The sequence below is a fragment of the Lepidothrix coronata genome, unplaced genomic scaffold, assembly GCF_001604755.1.
Source record: "Lepidothrix coronata isolate B3197 unplaced genomic scaffold, Lepidothrix_coronata-1.0 Scaffold55, whole genome shotgun sequence".
NCBI classification, from domain to species: Eukaryota; Metazoa; Chordata; class Aves; order Passeriformes; family Pipridae; genus Lepidothrix; species Lepidothrix coronata.
Window position 1 is genome coordinate 524,925 of NW_016690235.1, and position 21,079 is coordinate 546,003.

A 21,079-nucleotide genomic window follows, 5' to 3' on the forward strand; every position below is an offset into this window, starting at 1 on the left:
TCATAGAAATAATGGCACTGAAACAAAACACTCAAAGGCTTTACAAAACACAAGACATCTGAGAAGTTCAAGCAACCCAAAATATACTTCCAAAGAGCAAGCTCCACATTACCAGCTTCATAAAGCCCAGAAGCAGCAGGAAACAAAACTGAACAGCTCTGTTCCCCTCGGTTGGACTCAATGATCTCAGAGGTCTTTTCCAACGTGGTTGATTCTGTAATTCTGTGAATGTGATTCTGTGAATGTCTTTTATGAAATTGCTTTTAGAGCAGTTAAAAATAAAGTATGTTCTTTGCTTTGGCCTTTGGAGATGGAGGTGCATCAACCTTTGTTAAAACTAGCTTTCATTTCAAGCTGCACCAACAACACACTAGAGAGGAGTCTATCCCTGTGGTTGCTAAAGCAAGCAAAACATTCACGGATGTGAGGGGAAATTTAGCCTACTTGCTGCCTGCCAGACTGGAACAAATGGAGCTAGGAATACTTCTAAAAGAGATACAAACAAAAATAAGGCCTCTCAGAGCATTTTAAAAGGCTTGTGTTTAGAATAGCTGTACAGCACAAGGATAAATCTGCCAAAGATAAAAAGGCAAGACATGAAAATCTCTTGGCTGTACACTTTTGAAAGATGATAGATAGGGAAAGGGCAGTCAAAAGATTTCTCTCTCCACAGCGCAGCTGCACAAGTTAAACATTTCATAGCTAAGAGCTCTATGTTTGGTAATCAGCAATTAAAAATATTTTTTTTTAAAGGTAAACTTCTGATTGTTCACATCCAGAATCCAATCCAACAGACTGGGCAAGAAGGGCAGTGTGGGGCAAGGAGAAGGAGACCAGCCTCTGGGATAAATACATAATTTGGCAGGCAGCATTGGTGCTGTGCCAGCAACTCAAAGTGATACTTGAAGATAATGGCCAGTCTTCGCGAGCGAAGATTTGGGAAAGGTCATTAACCCTTCGAGCCTGCGCAGTGGATTTTTTAGGTGAGACACAGCGTGCGCTGAACTGAGCCCACCCTTTAATCCTGAGGTTCATGTGCCGGGGCCGAGCAAGCTTGGACAGTGGCAGTGAGGTTCCCCAGGACGTAGGTTTGTTTAGAGTGACCTTCTCTTAGATGGATTGCCTCACAGGGCTGACGAGCTCCATCTGCCCGGGGGGCTGGGAATCGAACCCGGGTCGCAGTGGTGAGAGTCCTGCACCCTAACCACTAGACCACCAGAGGCCCCGATACTTGAAGAACCAACCATGCAAAAATACAAGACATGCAGAAGAAACCCTCTCTGCCATTGTCCTCCAATGCATGGAGGCCACTCAGGCCAGTAGCAAGGGGCAAGAGAGGGGGACAGCATTAGAGACTACCTTGCCACTAGGCAGGTGGTGCTCCTGGTGAGACTCACCTGCTCACCTGGGTGGCTGCAAATGTTTATCACTCAAACAGGATGCAAATCTGAACCACAGCCAAAGCTATGCAACATCCAATGTTGAGGTTGGCTAGAGCAGTATCATTCAGGGCTTCCTGTTTTGGTGTTGTACTGTATTTATTAGTTTCTTTCTTTAAAAACAAGCAGTTCACTTCTGTTACCTATGGAATATTTTTGATGCCAGTAATGTACAATGTCCAAGGTACCAGCAGTTAACATCAGGAAAAGACCGACTGAAGAAATGAATGTCAGCAAAAAGCCCAGTAAAAAAGAAAAACACAGATATGTATTTAAACAAAAGTCCCTTGTAGTATTATCACTGGACTCAACTGCTCAGTGAAACTGAACAATGCTGTCACCTGCCTCTGCTTTAACAAGTGCTTCCACAGAAAGTTAAAGACCCACTTTAAAAATTACTATGAGAAATTCACCCTTTCCCCACCTGTTTAACTCAGTCACTGTCAGTTTCAGCAAGGCTCACATGTGCCTGTAACTTTCTTAATGCTTCCTCATAGCATCTGACTGACTCAGCATTTCTAGCAGTTCCACCATTAGGCAAAAAGGCATGGAGAAATATGTGAGACATCTAGGTTCATCCAGAGGGACTAGTGGAAGGTAATGTGAAGGTTTCGAGCCTGGCTCAACTTCGTGAGCTCCCTCCCTGCACTTTCACCACACATGCTGCTGCCATGCATGTCACTGCCAAGTCATATGCCAGATCCTAAGTGATGCACAATGAGGGCACTCCCTTGATTTTCCTTGCACTTTCCCATTAACCCCACACTAAACCCCTTTGTCACTGAGGTTAACATAACAAGACGTAACTTACTAGTGTGATAGCCTGCACACTTTTGAAATTAGGGGGGATTTTGGTCAGGTCCAAGTGCTGGATCAGTGTTCCCCATGCCACACAGCAGAGAGGGAGCAGTTTAGAGCACTCTTAGTGAGCCCAATATGCACACACACCTGTTAAAATTAAATTCACAATCCTTGTAAATCTTCTGAAACCACCCTTGCCACAGAAAATCAAGGATTCCCCTTTATGGCAGTCTCTAGACAACCTTCTCTGTTAACTGCGAAGAAGCAGCCAGACAGGCCATAGCAGCAGTTCCTGAAAAACTGTTCTCCCCCACAGTCTGAAACTTCGCACTCACAGCCCACTCAATCCCCAGCATGCACATCAGCAACCTTTATGAACAGAAGCAATGCATTCCATAAGAAAGAGCAATAAACCTTTTCGTTCCTTTCAGCAGAATGCAGGCATAGTGCTTTGCATGCTGCAGGTGCAGTGGATCGCACAAGGGCTACTTGCACCACACAAAGCAAGCTGCACTTCCTGACAAGCATCGGCCGGCACCAGGTAGGCCTTCCATTGCCCATTTTTGGTTTTTTGATGTTTAGCTGTAGTTCCCTTCTCCTCAACGTACCACTGACTAAGGTACCAGCCCCAAAATGACACTGTTGGATATTGTTACCTTCTCTGACTAAAAAAACCTGTTGCTTTAGCTCTGTTTGTGGTGAAGGGTATTTTGTGTCTCACATCTACCACAGGGGTACCCGGATGAAGAGTGGACAGAACCAAGGCAGACTACCGTGCAGTGCACCATTTCAGAGGGAACTAGTCTCCCATCCAGAGAATCTGATTCAAAACTTGGTTTTCCCTTAAGAGATTTATACCAAAATACAGTAAGCTCCTTCTGGAAGCACCAGTCGTGAGCCATGTGGCTTTTGAGACAAACTCAAGTTTGAGAGTGCCACCTCATCCTTCCACCTAAACACCACAGTGGAACATAACCACCAGATTAGCCACTGCACTAGATAGTTTCTTCCATCAGATTATTTCTGACTTGAACAGCTGGAAACTTCTTTGTATTTTTGTGTTGTTTTCGTCCTTCTCTCATTCTTTGTCTAAGGATATTACTGACACCTATCTCTTCAGAGCACTCAAGTAAAGGACATTTTCAAAACTTGTGGCTTCTTCCCCTCCACAGTATATTCTCATAACAAACTATCCCAAAACTTGAGTCAGCAGTGCCCTGGCAGCCAGAAGGGGCAACCGTGTCCTGGGGGGCATCAGGCAAAGCATCAGCAGCCGGCTGAGGGAGAGGACTGTCCTGCTCTGCTCTGCTCTGCACTGGGGCGGCCTCACCTTGAATATTGTGTGCAGTTTGGACACCACAACACAAAAAAGATATTAAGCTCTTGGAGCATCCAAAGGAGGGCAATGAGGATGGTGAAGGGTCTGGAGGGGAAGCCGCGTGAGGAGCAGCTGAGGTCCCTTGGTTTGTTCAGCCTGAAGGAGACTGAGGGGAGACATCATTGCTGTCTTCAACATCCTCACAAGGGGAAGCAGAAGGGCAGGTATAGATCAACTCACTCTCATGAGCAGTGACAGGACTCAAGGGAATGGCATGAAACTGAGTCAGGGGAGGTTTAGGTTGGATATCAGGAAAAGGTTTTTCACCCAGAGGGTGGTTGGGCACTGGAACAGGCTCCCTGGGTAAGTGGTCACAGCATCAAGCCTGAGAGATTTCAAGAAGAATTCAGACAATACTCTCAGTCACATGGTATGATCCTTGAGGTGTCCTGCGCAGGGTCAGGGTTGGACTCAGTGATCCTGATCAGTTCCAACTCAGAATATTCTTTGATTCTATGATTCTGTGAAAACTGTCTTCCTGCAGTTTCCTGCCCTCAGAGAACAAAAATATTGGTTTCTTACTGCAGTTGATCATAACCTCTGCTTTTCATTGTCTTGATATAAAATACTGGGACCATTGCACACTAACAGTCAACTACTAATGCCAGCCTTGATTTCTAATGCCAGAACTACAGCCTTAGCAAAGAAAGCAAATTACCCGGAAAAACACTGGCAAAGCAGTGGCTTACAAAATAAAAGCTTTTCTGAGACAACTCTTATACAGAAAGTCTAGACAGCACTGCCCTACTCTTCTGATACCAGGCAGATGGTGTTAGTTAGTATCAGGTGTCTGCTCTACACTTCTATCAAATACAATAAATAATACACAACTAATGCAAAATATCAGTTTCATTCTCTTCCTACTTACTTGAGACTGCATTGCATACATTACCTTATCTCTAGCTGAATGCAAAACGTCTGCCCAAACCCATCACTGAAGACTGAATTAAATTTCCTTGGCAGTAATATTATTATATATGCAGCATGTTTATCTAGTGCTGTCTTTTCTATTTTCTGTCTTAAGTGTCTTGGAAATGTAAAAGCAATTCAATTTGTCGCCTACTCAAATACTTTCTACCAAACAATCTAATGGGTCAAACCATGTGAAAAACAGTAATGCTGCTTTCTTTTGTTAGTCCCCGACAGAAACCAGCAAAAAAAAATCCATCCCACACAACAAAACCAAGACATTGTTTCTCAAATAGCATGTCACATCAAGAGAAATTTTACTTTGACATCCTCCTGAATTCTTTATAGTATAATTATAAATTCAGCAAAAGTGATACACTTCTATTATTTCTGAAAAGTATCTTGCACAGGCAGAGCATCATTAAAAGTAGCGCAGCATTTAGAACAAATGCAACCAGAGAGGATCACACTTGTACAACAGTCACGAGGGGAAACTGCTAGACTGCCGAGGGCTCTGAGAGTCTTTCAAACTGGTCATTAAGCAGAGAGGAAAGGTGAATCGTGCAGATGAAAAATCACCTATATAACTTAATTTACTTGAACCTCAGTAAAACTTCAACAATATACCTTATGCCTTAGGAAGAAGGCATTAATTTCTGGATCCCTTTCCCCACCCACAGCGTGGGGGAGCCCAGTTCTAGTTCCATCTCCATCTGATGAACCATTCCGACGTCTTGTAGGGATGGGGAAAGGGAACTCCAGCGACAGGGTTTTTCAGGCCCTGAGCCTGGAGGGGAGAGGTGCCCTCCCCTCCCCCCAGCACCCACGTGGTCCCATGGCTGGTACAGAGACAGCACACCGGCGTGGAGAGGAGGCAAGAGAGAGTTTATTGTTGGGGATGTTACATTTATAGGGTTTAGGAGGATTCACAGAGTAACCAATTAGAAGTCTCAAGGGGCTTACAGGAACACCCAATCACAGGATGGGGTTAACAAGGTCCAATGGGAAACACCTCAGGACACCTTTCCCAGGACATTCCTGCATGGGAGATAACAGTTGTCGTGGGGGGTGTTGGGAAGAAGAAACACGTGTTTGCAAAGAGACCACAAAACGCCATTTTAAGACATGTTTAAACAAGTTTCTCATCAGATTTAGTGCTACATCAATTCATGAAAGAGCATTCTGCAATGGGAACAGCAGACCTTCCTGATGTGTGAGCAGGACCTTCCTGACAGAGGGCTCTGGCATTAGTAATGGTGGCTGTGCTGGTTTTGGCTGGGGTAGACTTCATTTTCTTTGCAGTGCCTCGTATCAGGCTGTGCTTTGGATATGTGCTGAACACAAGGATGATGATATAAATAAGTTTTTGTTATTGCTGGGCAGGCTTACACAGAGCCAAGGCCTTTTCTGCTTTTCATACTGCCACACTGGTAAGGAAGTTGGGGGTGCATGGCAGGTTGGGAGGAGACACAGCCAGGACAGATGACCCAAACTGACCAAAGGAATATTTCAGACCATATGACATCATGCTCAGTATATGCAGCTGGGGAAGAAGGAGGAAGGGGGGGATGTTTGGAGTGATGATGTTTGCCTTCCCAAGTCCCCATTACACATGATGGGGCCCTGCTCTCCTGGAGATGACTGAATACCTGCCTGCCCATGGGAAGCAGTGAATTCATTCCTTGTTTTGCTTTGCTTTGTGCATGAGCTTTCCCTATTAAACTTTTCTTTATCTCAACACACGAGTTTTAGCCTATCTTTTAGCCTTCCAATTCTCTCCCTGATCCCAGTGGTGGAGGAGTGAACAAGCAGGAGCTTGATGTCTGGCTGGGATTAAACCATTACAGGGGCCTGGGTCCAACTCTCCCAGTTGCTGGTTGGCTATGAGGAGGTTTTTACACCAGTCAGTGCTGCAGACCTCCGCTCAACCCAGTCCCAGAAGCTTTTCCCAGAACACCACCCCTGAACAAAAAGCCCATGTAAGACTACAGGAAACTCAGTGCACCTCCAAACTGCAGCGTGCAAGATCAGCAACCCACACAAAACCCAGAGGAACACTAGATTCATCCACACAAAAGTCTCGGTCCTTCTGCACAGCCAGGGACCTATTGTCCCTCCACCCCGAGTCTACCAAAGGCTGCCTTAATTATGTGGGAAGTTTCGTTTGGTACCAGGGCAACCAGGTATGTCCTGCAAGCCTTCCTACTGACTTGCCAACCCAGTTCCCAAACTCTGACCATAACATCTGTGGGGGCCAGGTCAGAACTTCATTTACACAAAAACTCCAGCTCCCTCCTCACAGCAGTCTCAAGAGCCACATGTAGATGCTCCTCCATCTCCTTACTGAGAGGCAAAATGAAGTCCCCCATGAAGAATGACCTTTGTAGCAAAGGGAATATGCACTGATCACCCCAATTTCTTCTGAAGAGCTACAGTCTACAAAAAAAAACCCAACAAAACAAACAAACAAAAACCTCAAGAGAGGAAAAAAGACTGAAAGGACTGGCAACTCCCTTGGAATAATGAAAAAGACAGACATAACATAATGTTACAAATTTACTCCATCTATGCCAGAGGGAACAAGCAAACCTATCTTCCAACACAACACAGTGTAGGCAAGTAGTGAAATTCACAGGTGTAGGCAGACAAGGAAAGACACCAAACAGCTGATGTCCAGATGTGCTCACTTAGACTTTCTGCTTTTTAATTGTACTAGGACAGTGGTAGCACATCAATATTAATGAAGTAAAACACAGAGCAATTTGCTCTGCTCTTACCTTGCTAAAAAGCATATTCCTCATGCCCAGTGTGGATTTCACAGCCATGGGCAGGGCACCAGCATCAGTAGAGCCACGAGAGAACTGCTGCAACGAGGGAAACCATTGCCTTCCACTGAAGGAGCAATTTCTCCTCCAGAGGAAAAAATAAAATATTGACCCCAAAGGGCAAGTCCTGAGATCTTAAAATACACAGATACGTGCTGGATTCATACGTCTTTGTTTCACAAAACCTGCTGAAGTGGTTCCACGTTTTTACTTCCTCCATCCTAATCTGCACAATATTATCCCACGTAAATACTTCCACACCAGTTAAAAGCAAATCAAACACAGCCAAACAGTTTAATCACTATCTAGGAGGTCAGCAGAGGTGAAGACAGTTTTAGAGACACCTGACTGAAAGAGGCCACTTAGCTTTACAGAGTTAACTATCCAACAAGGAGAGCACTGAATGTTAACAAACACATATAAACACAAAATTAAATTGCAATGGTTAATTGTGCGTATCTTTGCTGTATGGCTCCGAGCTGCTACTTCTCCTCGACTCCCAGCTAGACCAAAACAAATTTTGACCATCTTTATGACACTGTTCAATGCATACAGCAAACACAGCACATTAAAGCAGGTGCAGCATACTGAAGAGAGTTCAATTTAAGTGAGTAACCACTCTCCATATAAATTGCCTGATGCTGTATTTCAGTAATGCTCCACTATCTTATGGAGCTGTTCCAAAACATGACTTATGTGCGACGCTCGGTATAACGTATTCTCTTGTGGTCCAAAAGAAATGGTAAATCCGAATTTACAATTTTTTTTCTCTGCCAGATAGCCTTTTTTTTTCTTCATACACGTGAATGCATAACTAAGAAAGGCTTCTGTGGATTTCCATACTGAAATCAGTCTCATTATTTCAGAATAGATTATCTAACCAGAGCAAAAAAAACTAGCTGAGGGGGACACATATTCACAGAATATTTGGAAAAAAAAAACCAAAAACCAACAAACCAAAACAACAACAAAAAAAAACAAAAAAAAACAGGAAAAAAGTGGAACTCAATTGTCTATTACACCTTGCAAGCATTAATTCTGGGAGAATAACTCACCTGTATTTTGCTGCATAGTGCCATAATGTCTAATATGTTACAGGACTGAACTCTTAGACTATTTACAGTTAGGCAAAGGGAAAAGAATCTACTTACTGTGTGTTTACATATATATATTGCATATATAATTTTCTGCCTTCCTCCACTCACCCTTACAATAAGTATCTTGTCTTCCTCAAATCAAGACAGATTTGTAAAATCAGAATATCTGACCCAGCTCTCCCCTGCCAAAAAATCTTCGTCATCAGTATTTCTATCAAACCACACTGCCTGTTCAGCAAACACTCAGCACTGTGCCTAATTCTTAGGGTGATGCCAAGCACCAGGTCAGACAAAGTGGGTGGAGTCCTACATTGGTTCACAATATTGAGTTTGGAGAAAATCTGCCATTTATGGAGTTCTTAGCTGTATACTGTTATGAAGTGAAGCTGTGTGCAGAAAACAGGATTTAACTGAAAGAGGTTTTGGACACAGGTTATTTGCATGAGGGCTTTTTGCATGTCTTGGCTTGGAAGTACAACTTTTAAACTTGTAAGGAGAATCTACACTGAAATGTAACTTGAAATCTGGAAGATTTGGAAATGATCCACCTGACAGTGGATAGTTAATAATCAATTGTTACAAACACAACACTTCTTTTTAACCGGTTCATTTCCACAATAGTTATCTGTATTTTTGGAAATCAGACATGGCAATGTTAAACTTGAGTGGTTTGAAATTAAGTCATCAGCACTCATCAAGTCTGGTAAAATTGCTAGGATACACACATCTGGCAATGAATATGCCAACCACTTCATAGAACAGTTTCAACTGCAATCTACTGGTTACACAACAAATGTTTGTCTCTTGGGTTTAGAAAACTAAAAGCTAGCTCTGTAAGAGCTCGGTTTTTATAAACACACCCTTGTTTTTATAGTTGCAGATAAGAACGTTAAAAAAAAGAAACCAGACATTATTCTTTCCCCTAACAGTGCTAAAAAAAGACCATATGAAATCTAAATTTTGAACAGGAAATACTCACTTTCCTGGTTAAATATGAAAAAAAACCCCAACTCTATAAAAAGCTTTCAGTTACAACAAAATCTGAGTAGATATTTAACCTCACAGAGTAAAGTGGCATGACCTGGTATGACTATGGATCGCTGTAGGGACGATCCACATGATGGAGAACAGAAAACATTCCACTGAATGAGTATTTCAGTGCCTTCTCTGAAAAGCTGGCTCAACAGCAAGGATCAAAATCTCATAGATCAAAAAAAAAAAAAAAAAGTGTCAGCTTTTACATTTTGAGAATAGTTCATTAATTTTTTTTCATGCTGCAATATTTTGCAAATTCTAAGCTATGACATTTGGAGTGTTACCAGCTAAAATATGCTGGCTCCTTATGGTGTGTTGCAGCAGATTTCGCAAACTATTACAGGGCGATGAGGGTTTTCTCTAGAGCTTCAGGAGAACACTTAGCAGAGAACATAAATATATCCTCTCCCCTCCATACTTAAGACTTCAGAGATACCAGAAATATAGAAATTACAGTCTCTGACTTCAGGTTTAAGAAGAGTAGACAAACAGAAGAGTTAAGAAAACACAAGCCACATACCAAAAGCTAATCTTTCCCTAATTTTGGCTGACATTCTGGAAACTTGCACATTACAACTGCATGGAAGTACCTGACCATAGCCCAGATAAGGTGTAAATACCAATCAGTGTGCTGTTCAAAAAACAGAGGAGGCTTCTAACTGTTTTGGCACTTTTCTGCACCATGATGGCTTCCAGGCAGATTTCAGCACCGTGACAAGGACAAAGCTGAAGATATGCCAACTAAGAAGTGTTTTCATCTCATCATAGTGTTTTCCTTCTCATGCCACTGACATCTCTCTGTACACCCATCCCCACATCACACTGTGTCATGCACATGTTTTGATGCCTAGCCCTGACCTTCTCTCCTACCAAAAATTATTGTTTCCCATCCACCATGGCCATGGACCAAAGTTACTCCCTACCCTTTGCAGAGCACCTGTTTCTTAAAAAAAAAACCAAACCAACAAACCAACACCAAAAAAATTGCTACCCATCCTGCAATTTCAGCATTTTCTTCACCTTCCATAGAGCAGAAGTAGTTTTACAACCGGTAAACACAGTTTTACAACTCACACTCTGTCATCTCCAGTCCAGATCTCTAACCTGTTGAGATGAGTTTGAAATTTGAATCTGTGCTCTCATGTCTTTGTGTCTCTTTCTGGCCTCATGCTCTGCACAGGTGCAACACAGAGGGGGGTTAGTTATTTATTCCACTGTATCATTGGGGAAAACACCAGATAGGACTGGGAGCAGGACAGGTTCCAGCAGAACCACGGCTCTCTCACCCTGTAAGTCAGACACTTTCTCTGCAAGATCTATCTTTTCTCTCATCTGACTATGGAATAGAACATCATCATCATCATTTTATTATTATTATTATTAATAATAATAATGCATAGTGATAAAGCATATATACCATACTAATAGACTATATTATATAAGAGGGAGATAACAACTTCAAACAGGGTAGCAGTCAAGCTGCCCTTTCCTGGGAAGCCATTGTCTTGGCACTGCTCAAACCTCTCCTGGCTTATAGCTGAGAGGCTACTGCCCAGCTCTCCCTCCCCACTTACTGGGTAGACCATTGGAATCCCTTAGGACTGTCCAACACAAGAGGTGAAGGAAAGTTACTCAGATTTGAAAATACCTTTGGCTAGAGATGCAGTGAAACAACACTGGTGGTCCTTTAACAAGTCACAATTCTGTTTGAAGGAAAACTCACAGGGGCTTAATAAAATGACAAAGGCACACGGTTAGCAAATGGCTGTATTGACAAACTTTGATAAAAGGGAAAATAAATAGAGAGAGAGAGAGAGAGAGAGAGAGAGAGAGAGATCACCGGTCCTGGATCCAGCGTTGGGCCAGCCAGCGGGGGGTCTCTGATGTCCTGAAGTCTCACATAACGATAGCTCGCTGTCCTTTTTTTATGTTGGTTGCTTCGGGCAACCCCTCCTCCGTGCCTAAGTGGGGTGGGGGGTGGCAGCCAATTTATATGTAAATGAGGAATATCGGGAGTAACAAAGAGATTACAAAGACTGGGTCTTCCATAAGGGCGGAAGTCACCTTAACATTACTCCTTTAACCTGGCTGATTGCAGGGATAAGGGTCAGCCAGCCCCTCAGCACACCATCCACACATTTCATGGCGCCTCATGGAAATCCCCTAGTCATATATCTTATGGCATATCTCATGGTATGGCTCCAGTTGTTCCATTTAAGAGCGTTTGAGACATTACTCCAAAGGGGCTTGGACACCCCATGTCCTTTCTTTGTCTTGAGGAGTTTTTTCTTTTTTGTTAGCCCCTCACAAAATGTAAACCTACTAGATCATCAATGGTTTTTCTTTCATTCAGCCTTAACCCATGACAGGATAGACAATAAAATTTGAAACTACTAAATTCAGTTGCTGCCAGCTTTACACATATTCTGAAAAAAAACTGCTATAGAAGATAATTATATCATGGATACGTTTCTTGCCTATTGCTTTCATTAAGATGCAGCTGTTCATAGGTGAAGGGACTGAACAATAAAGCTTTCAAACTATAGCACTGGCGAGTTTTGTCAGCTGGACTAGATGAGCTGAGATGACAGTAAATTATTGTGTGTGTTTGGATGTTCAATCACTGTTATATGTTTATGTTCCTGTTTTGAAAAAATGTTAGTGGGGTTTTTTTGCCTGATTGTCCATACCAACCAAAGACATTCAGTTGACTGAAGATCACAGAGGAAAACAACAGGGCAGACCATACAAAAAAGAATGATGAAAAATCGATGAAATAAACAAAGCTGGAGAGAAAAAGGGAAAGGAATCTCTTTCCTCCCCTTATCTCTTCCAGTTATTTTAGATACTATTTGTAAACCACATATGTAAAATATTTAAGGTACAATGATTGCTTTTAGAAAATAATTACCTTGAACAATGGAAATAAAAACTGGCAGAATGTCAGAGTGCTCACTCAGTGAATACCATGAATCTAATCTCATGATTCTGCACTTAAAGGAAAACTTTTGTTCCTGTAACTTTTCACAGGACTAAAACCCTAAGGTACCTGGGTCCAACATAACTCATGTGATGTCTCTGAGCTAGCATCAGTTAAGTGAACAAAAGTTGCAGATCCTGCCTATTGCTTAACAATAAGTAAGGAAAGAGAACAAATAAATATGAAAGAACTCTGAAGCAATATGAACAAACTGTCCAGTAACATAAGGACTGTGATAAAAACTGACTGCCCCGAAAATGTGGAAAACACCTGTAATTGAGAATGGCCCCCAGATCATGCAAAGTAACTTCTTTGCACTCATATAACTCAGCCACAGAAGATATTCTACAAAGATCAAGTTAAACCCAAGATCCTGGATAGGTCCCTTTCACCATACCCTTCTCAGAAGAAACAACAATACTGAACACTATCCGCTTACATCCCAACTGTGTATGACTGAGGCTAAGTTACAACACATTCTCACCATGCAGAAGTCATCTATTATTTGATTTCTGTTTCCATTTTGAATGCTTGAGTTTGGACAGTCACATGAACAAGACCTTTTATTTATTTCAGGGCCTGGAACTACCAAACCAGAAAAACGCAGACAATCAGTGGCCAGCCAAGGGTCTCATTACGGAATCTGTGAGGTGTATTCATTGCCATGGAAACAAGAGAGGGACGACAAGCTGTAATTTCTGTCTTGCAAGAGAATTCACCAGCCTGGCCAATAAATAAAGTTAATAAATCAACAAATCAGAGCCGAGGTCGAGTAACTGAAGATGAAGCAGTTAGGCTCCATGGGTCTCCTTTGTTATTAATAGTACTAAGGTAGAAGTCTTTCAAATTCCTTGGACTTATGATGCAGATCCACCAAGGAAATATTTGACTCAAATTAACACTCGTTTTTGAATATTTTTCACAGAAAAGTACCAGAAAGACAATAAAAATGTGCTCTACTTTTAAGTCACTACCCTTCATCTCACCCTGTTTTACTCTGCAAAGAGGTGTGCAGCGATAACCTTTGGAAGCAGAGCATTATGTTCAGCCAGTTACACTTGAATTACCAGATGCATAACAATCCTCAAGAGGACTAATTGCCACACACCATTCTGCGAAAGTTCCTTATAAAGAGCAGTTAATTTTCACACCACCTCTGTGAACCATGCATGGACAGGTTATCCCTCCCAGAATGCAGATGTCAAAACACAGTGGCACCGTGGAAGTGAATGTCAAGGCTGGGATTACGTCTGTTCACATTTAAGACCTTCAGACCTCTTCTGTCTGCGTTTTATAACTAACAGGAAAGGGAGGCAGAGAGGCATAAAGCTGGGAAACTGAAAATACTGGAAGATGTTATTGCTGAAACTCTAGGAGTCTCCATGGAGCTGCAGTGCATTGGACACATGGCAGCCCAGTCAAAGTGGCACCAAGGTGAGGTTTGGTGGCCACTTAAGGGAGGTGCCCCCGGTGACTGCCAGGTGTGAACTGCTAAGGCAGCAAACTGCTGCTGCTTTAGGAACTCGTGACTACAAACCCACTATAACAAACCCACTATAACCGTGTGAATGAAATTCACAGAATTATACTGTGCTTTTGAAACTTTCAGTAAGTTCAGTTATAGGAAACTTCCTGGTATAACACCAACTATCAGTGCATAGATGTATCTGCATAGGAACAACATCAATACATATTTGCTTAAAAAAACTCAAAAATAACAAACAACAAGCCAAACTGAAATACCAGCTTACTAACAATGGCTAAAGAAGTACTTGAGCTTTAACAGTTTTTTCACAAGTTTTGGGTCACCTCCTGGAAACCTACCTATTTTAGTGGAACGCAAAGAAGACTTCTGCTACACTCTTAACTACTGGTAACAGGAGAAGTAGTAACTCCACGGTGTATCTCTCTCACAAGTTTTACACTGCATGTAACAGCACCTATTAACCCCTCAACACTTTCTGATAATACTTGGATCACACAGCATCTTTTTGCCAATTATTTTCTCTCTTACTCTTTTGGGTGCAAGTTATTTAAACTATTATGTTCCTTTATTAGTTTACCTATGAAGGACTTCAAAGAGCCGACAAAACTTGAGCATGATGTTGAAAAACAGTGTTTTGCTAAAATCCACAGGACGAAGGGGAAGAGGGGATCTGGGTATTATTTAGCCAGGTTGAGTGCCAGGCTGAGCACAAGACAGCAGGTGAGTGCAAGAACCACGTGACTTCTGACTTGTGTGGCTTTAGAAGTGGGCAGAAACAGGTTTAGCCAAGCCTAAAATGATGTATGAAAAATCAGCCTGAGAAAACTGGCAGATCTGACCCCCGGGGCAGTTTTACCCAGCTCCTGGTAATGCCAGTCAGTTGGAAGCAGTCTGAAATGATGCGTATGTGCTGTGGGGTAGGCGTGCAGGCCCAGCATGCTGCTGGCTGAGGTTATTAGGTTAATTGCACTACCACACGAATACAGCTCTGTCAGTCTGAGCTCTGAATTATACAGAGAACAGAAGCAGCCACGAGGGAAACAGGAACTGGTCACTCTTGACCTGAAAAGGCCTTTTGGGGTTACTCAGTTTAAAGGAGAAAAAAAGTGAAGAAAAACAAGCCTAGTTCCTGACCTGAAAAGCTGTGATCCTGAATGTAGCAAAGGGATGTCATCATGTGTTTTATGCAAATTCTCACTGCTGCTATCAAGCATGCTAAGCGCTTGGTCCCATTTCTCTTCAAATCAACAGAAAAATGAAAAACATTACAGTCTGTGCCAGTTCAAAGCCAAGCTTTAGCATCTATCGCAGTTTTACCATTATAACACTGCTGGCAGAGTGTATATTTCCGAGAAGGATGGTATGGGAATGGCAGAGAAGGCAAGCAAAAGCAAACTTCACGGATAACAATTCAAATGTTGAAAGCCAGCCATATACAGGGACGTCATTTTACCAGGTGTATTGTTTTGTGTCTACGACAGATCTTCATTCACTTGAATGGAAACAGCCTTACTCTATATCTAGTAGTACTGAACTGCCAGCTGCGTTCAGGGGATATTTATAACCATTAACACTGTAGATGGAAGGTGAGTTTTAACGTTTGGGTCATACTTATTCCTTTGGCTGGAGAGTGGCTCTGTTTCTGACAGCTGAAATTGAATTGCAGAAGGCTCAGTGTAGCTCCCCATCGTTTTCACTCTTTTCCTTTGCGCTGAACCATCCTTTCCGAGCTTAATTCACAGTTTTCTGGCTTCCCTTATCGCTCCTGCCTCGAGTCGGTTGCAAGCCAAGTTTGTGAGAAGCTGCCTTTCCCAGAGTTCACCCCACTGCCTGCTCCGGCTGGGAACGAGACAGACCCCTCTGTGCCCCTCTGCGGGAGGTGCCGGAGGGCCTGAACTTCGAAAGGGGCCAAACCACACCGCCAGGCACTGGCCCCCTGCACCCTTCTCGGTGCAGCCGCCAGACCCCTGGTCCCCAAACCGCGGCCCCCCGCGGCTGCCCACCTCCATTTCAGCGGGGGGGGAAGTGGGGGGTAGAGGTAGAGTGTGGAGAGGGAGGTCGCTTTTCTTTTTGCAAGAAGATGCAATGTGGGCTGCGGGGGAAGGTGTCTCGCCGCTCCCTATGTCCTGCCAAACCACGACCCCTCAGGCACTCCTGCCCCACCCCCTCTCCTTGCACCGGTACCCCCTGTGCAGCCCAGGGGGGCACACCGACCCCTGCCACCGCACAGAGCTCCGCCACAAGGCCGGGGGGGCCTCGCCTCTGCCCGGTGAGGCTTCCCGGAGAGCCCTTGGCTGCGCACAAAGAGAGATACGGGGAATGTCGCCCGCCCCCGCGGCGGGCAGCGCTGGATGCAGCACGCACACCCCCCCGCACACGCATCCACACACACGGTGCGGGTCACGTACCTGCAGGTGCCTGTCCGGGGAGCGCGGGGCGGGGAGGCTGCGCTGCACCGCCCGTATCGCATGGGGGGGTTACCGCGATATCGCTCGGGGGCTGCGGCGGGGGGGCTGCTCCGCTCCCTCCTCCCCCTCCTCCTCCTCCTCCTCCTCCTTTCCCGCGGTGTGTGCGGGGGTGTGTGGTACTCCGCGCCGGAGGAGGCAGCTGTGGGCTCCAGCTCCTGTCAGCCACCGGAAACCGGCTCCCGGTGCCCCGCACCGCAGGAAGTGTGCAATGGCACACCCGCACACCGGCCCCGCACACGGCCCGCACCGCGACGGGCGGGCGGGCGGCGGGAGGAGCGGCACGGCCGGCGCTGGGCAGGGCAGGGACACGGCCCCTCCCTGCGTGCGGCGCGGGGCGGCACAGACCCCCGGGGGCCAGGGACGGGGTGGTCGCCGTGCCGCTCTGCGTGGACACGGGCGAAGGGAGTCGCGTTCCCTGCGTTGCCGTGGGCAGGGGTGCTTCCTTCTGAAAACGGGGGGAAATGCGTGCACGTGAAGACGGGGGCTGTCCCACTAAGGAACACGTTCTCCACTGACATGAAACAACGTAATTCTTGTTACTCTGGTGAAGGTCTGTTGACTTAACGGCGGTTGAGTTACTCAAAGTAGCTGTGTCCAAAAAGCTGCCACTCGGTTGCTTCGTGCAGATACAAAGATATACGATTTACTGTTACTTAATATTTTTTTTTAATGAGATCATAGGTACAGCACAATGCAGTAATTTTACGTGGAGTATATACATGTGCACACACACGTGCACTCATCCTCCACCTGTATATAGGGCAATCAAAACTGCAGTTTATTTGTTGTGAAAATGACAACTTTCTTGATTTGCCTGCAACTACAGATCCTATCAGCAACATTACTCACATTGGGATTTTTTTGCAATTAATCATGCGAGAGCTCACCGTGTGCTTGCAGCATTTTCTCTGGGTGTTGGTTGTCCCACAATAAGTAAGGTACATGCCAAAGCAAACTCTACTCATCTCCTCAGTTGGGCTTTTTTCTTCTGCCTTGTTATATCACTCCAGAAGGAGACAGGCCTGGATATCAGCCTTTCAAGCCGGCTGCTTCATGCCCCAGAGGTTTCCTTTCCTCATCTTCCTTATGCCAACATTTGCAAAACTTGAATGGGCTAACACATGCTACCGGCTACGATGGCAACAATGCTTATGCAAGAGTATAATGGAGGCAATCTGGAAGTGTATTCATGCCAAAAGTAATGCTCTTTCTGGGTTTGCCTGTGATGCAGCAGGGGAATTTGGTAGCAGTGTTAGGCTTGCTCAGGGAAGATTGCCATCCCTTCTGCTCTTTTCATTTTCAGTAAGATGTCATTGTCATGTTGCTGCACCTCAGTGGAGGCCTTTAATACTTTAAAATCAAGGGTTCGGTGGTAGACTCCTAAAGACAGAGAACCCTAAATATAAGAAAAAGTAACTACTCCAGGGAGTCAAGGGAGAGTCTGCCTCTGTCCATCATGATCAAACATGTGACACCCTGCTTCCACATCTTGCTTTTAGTGTGAAGACCTATAGTCAAAGCACTGGCAACATTGAGGACAAGACCACAACCTTCTTGGACTCTGCTGTGCCCACAAGGTCCTGCCAGGGGCAGGGATGAGCTGCTCTTCAGGGACATGCTCCCTCAGCACTCCATGGGCCATCAAACACATCTCCTGGGCAAGAGGGTGCGTGGGTGATATTGTTTGAAACCAGTGCTCTGTTTGCCTCCAAGATGGGAGCTGCTGAGCTGCCTTTTAAAGGTCAAATAGTTACACTTTCAAAAATTATGACAATAGGAATTCCTGAAGAGAAGGACTGCCTTTATCTCTGGAATCCTTACAATCAGGCACATCAGCTGCGCTCAGGTAACACAAGGGGTTTGCTCTTCACTGCTGGTCTTCAATCTCATTCACTCCTTTGTATTTTTTTTCTTTGCTTTTCTCTTTTTCTATCATGCTCTTTTATGGCAACAGGACAAAGTAGCCTCCAAGCCTACCTTCCTTGCACCTTCTCCCTCAGCTCTTCCTACTCCTTCTTCACTTCCTCATTGTGAGCAGCCCCAGGTCAATGCTGTCTCTGCACGCTTTAATCAAAAAGAAGGTTTGAAAATGCTTCTCAAGCCTCTGACATGGTTGCTTGGCTATTGTGCCCTATTATCATCACGGGGTTGTACACAGGGCTGTAATTGCATCAGAGGGTTCTGGTTCATATCGTGTTTGCTGTCAAAGAGCTCAGCTAGCCTGGAATAATGTCACCAGCACTAGGCACAGAACTGCAGTTCTGCATGAGCTCATTTTAGCTCACAGTCTGTATTGGTAACTGCACTGGGAGGGCAGCAATCATGTGTGCTGAGGTTCCAGAGAAAGCAAGATTTTCTCTAGGAAGGAAAGCTGCTGCTATTGACGTGACAGGACTGTGCTGGCCACTCTAAGGTGGGCAGACAGACTGCCCTGCCTCTGCAAAGCTGAGGGACTGCTGTGGTGAGGAGGTGTTATTGCTGATCATTTCTGCTCCTATTCCTCACTTGGCATAAAACACATTGAGGCAGAGGTCTGAGTGTTGGCATGGACACCTACTGGAGGTGCTAAGCACCTCTGCAGGCCCAGCTGAGGCAGCAGGGTCCTGTCATTAATGCAGTGGGCTGAGGAAGAAGGTGTATCACATCATCATCCCAGATCTAATACGGATTTTTTTCTGTGACCTCTGACAATTTACTAACCTGTGTTTACCCATCTGTGCTGTGACCATTTATTAGCCCTATCAGGCTGTGTGACAAGGGTAAATTGTCTCATTCAGGCCCCAGTGCCAGGAAAACTACTGCTCATGGTGCTCAGTGGAAGCACATGTTCTGCCCTTCAGAACTCCTGGGCACCCTGACAGGTAACCTGCCATCCCATTAACACCAATGCCACCAGGAGGCCAAAAACAATGGGCAAGCGCAAAAACATCTCAGATCCCACAAGAACCAAGCCTTTTGCGGAGAAAGACTGGCTGTGCCAGTGCCTGTGAAATAGGACACAAGTTGCCAAACAGGAGAGAAAGGAATCACTGCCCTCTTGTTTGGAAACACCTGACTGTCTGCTTGAAGAGAGGTCCAAAAGCCATGGTGATTGACATCTACGTCAGAGCGCAGGTGCCACCACCTCTTAGAAAACATGGGGACACCAAGTGACTGCATGGCTTTGTTATGAACCCACTCAGCTTCCTGAGCATCCCCTCAGCACCGCATTGATCAACCAAGAACAGAGCAGAGCTTGGCTTTTCCCAGTGATACCCTTTGTGAGATAAGATGTGCACCAACTGGGCGTGTTCCTCATTCATGCAGGACTGGCAGGTGAACTAGCAGGTGAACTGGGATTCAGGCTGAGTGGTTTGTTTCTGCCACCCAGCTCTGCCCTGCGTTTGACCCACACAGCAAGAAAGCAACAAATGAGTCACATCCCTATAGTTTGTGCCCGGGCTGTGCTTGCTCCCTCCTGCCTAGATGAGGAGGGTGTGTCAGCACGCACATAGGCTCTCCATCGGTCCCCACCAGTGGTCATGAGCCTGATCCAGTGCCAGACACTTTGCCAGCTAAAACACAAAGGTGAAACAGCACCCCAGGTGAAATCCCCCAGCTCTCACAGGAGGGAAGCTGCCCTGGGAGGTTATGAACAACCTGGGATGAAGACAGGGGCAATCAGAAAATACTTCTGTTTTTAGCAGAAGGTTGGCCATATGCTAAGGACCAAGCATAGGACAAGAGCAGCTGGGTTGAGAGCGAAAAACAAGAAAGGTCAAGAATGGTCTGTTCGACCAGATGTAGGTTTTAAATCAAGACTGTGATTACTTCACAGGAGGAAGGGCAGGATCAGGCCACTGCCACAACAGGCTGTTTTTTGCATCAGTTCACCACAGGTTCCCATTAACATGTCTCCTCCAATGGCTGCTAATTGTGGCTGGCATCAGCCAAATGCAGATCACAAAACAGTGTCTCATCACAGTAGGAATACCCTGCTGTGTTTTTCAAAGGTATATTCCTCAGAGGAATGTGTGCCCAACCAAAATAGCTTCAAGAAGTTAAGCTGGAACAATTTTTGAGACAGGAAAAATTGCTGCACAGCCAATATCTTGCTGAAAAAGACAGCCCCTTGAAACAGCAGTGTGAGTTAAAAGACTCGTCTTCATTTTTAGACTTCATTAGCTGTGACCCAAGCATGATTTTATCCCATCAGTCAGCTGGAGCATGGAGAGAGTAGTATCTGGACGGTCTCAGAAAGTCCAAGAAGAGCTCAGTGCCTGGCAGAACCTTGTGGTCTTCCACATTGCCTCCTCCTCTGTACCACTGTGAGGGATGCCTGTTTCAGACAGCCTTCCAGCATGCAAGCAGACACCTGGATCTTCACTGAGACTTCCTCCGCCTCAACACTGATTGCAAAGGTACAAGCACAAAAAATCTGGGGAGCCAGCTTCCCATCCCAAAAGTCTGTGTGTTAGTCTGGAACACTCCTGCAGTCCCTCTCAGAGGACTAAACACAAGGTAGACCCACTCAGCCTTTGCTCACACACTTCTCTGGATGAAAGGGCTTGGTGAGAAACAGGTGTCTGCCACCCAGTGTTAATGGGTTGGACAAGGGGTGGGTTCCCTGGTGGGACATCAGTGCATTGGAAGGTAGAGCAACAGGCGTGTCTGTGGGGCAG

At 45.0% G+C, this 21,079-nt stretch overlaps 1 protein-coding gene across 1 annotated transcript in view; it reads right to left on the reverse strand.

The window, feature by feature from the left end:
• KIAA1958 (KIAA1958 ortholog) overlaps positions 1 to 16,418 on the reverse strand; it is a 53,586-nt gene extending 37,168 nt beyond the window's left edge. The window contains exon 1 of the mRNA XM_017816464.1: positions 16,359 to 16,418. The gene's annotated coding sequence lies outside the window, so the exon portion shown is untranslated. The remainder of the gene's footprint in view (positions 1 to 16,358) is intronic.
• Positions 16,419 to 21,079: the final 4,661 nt, after the last annotated feature.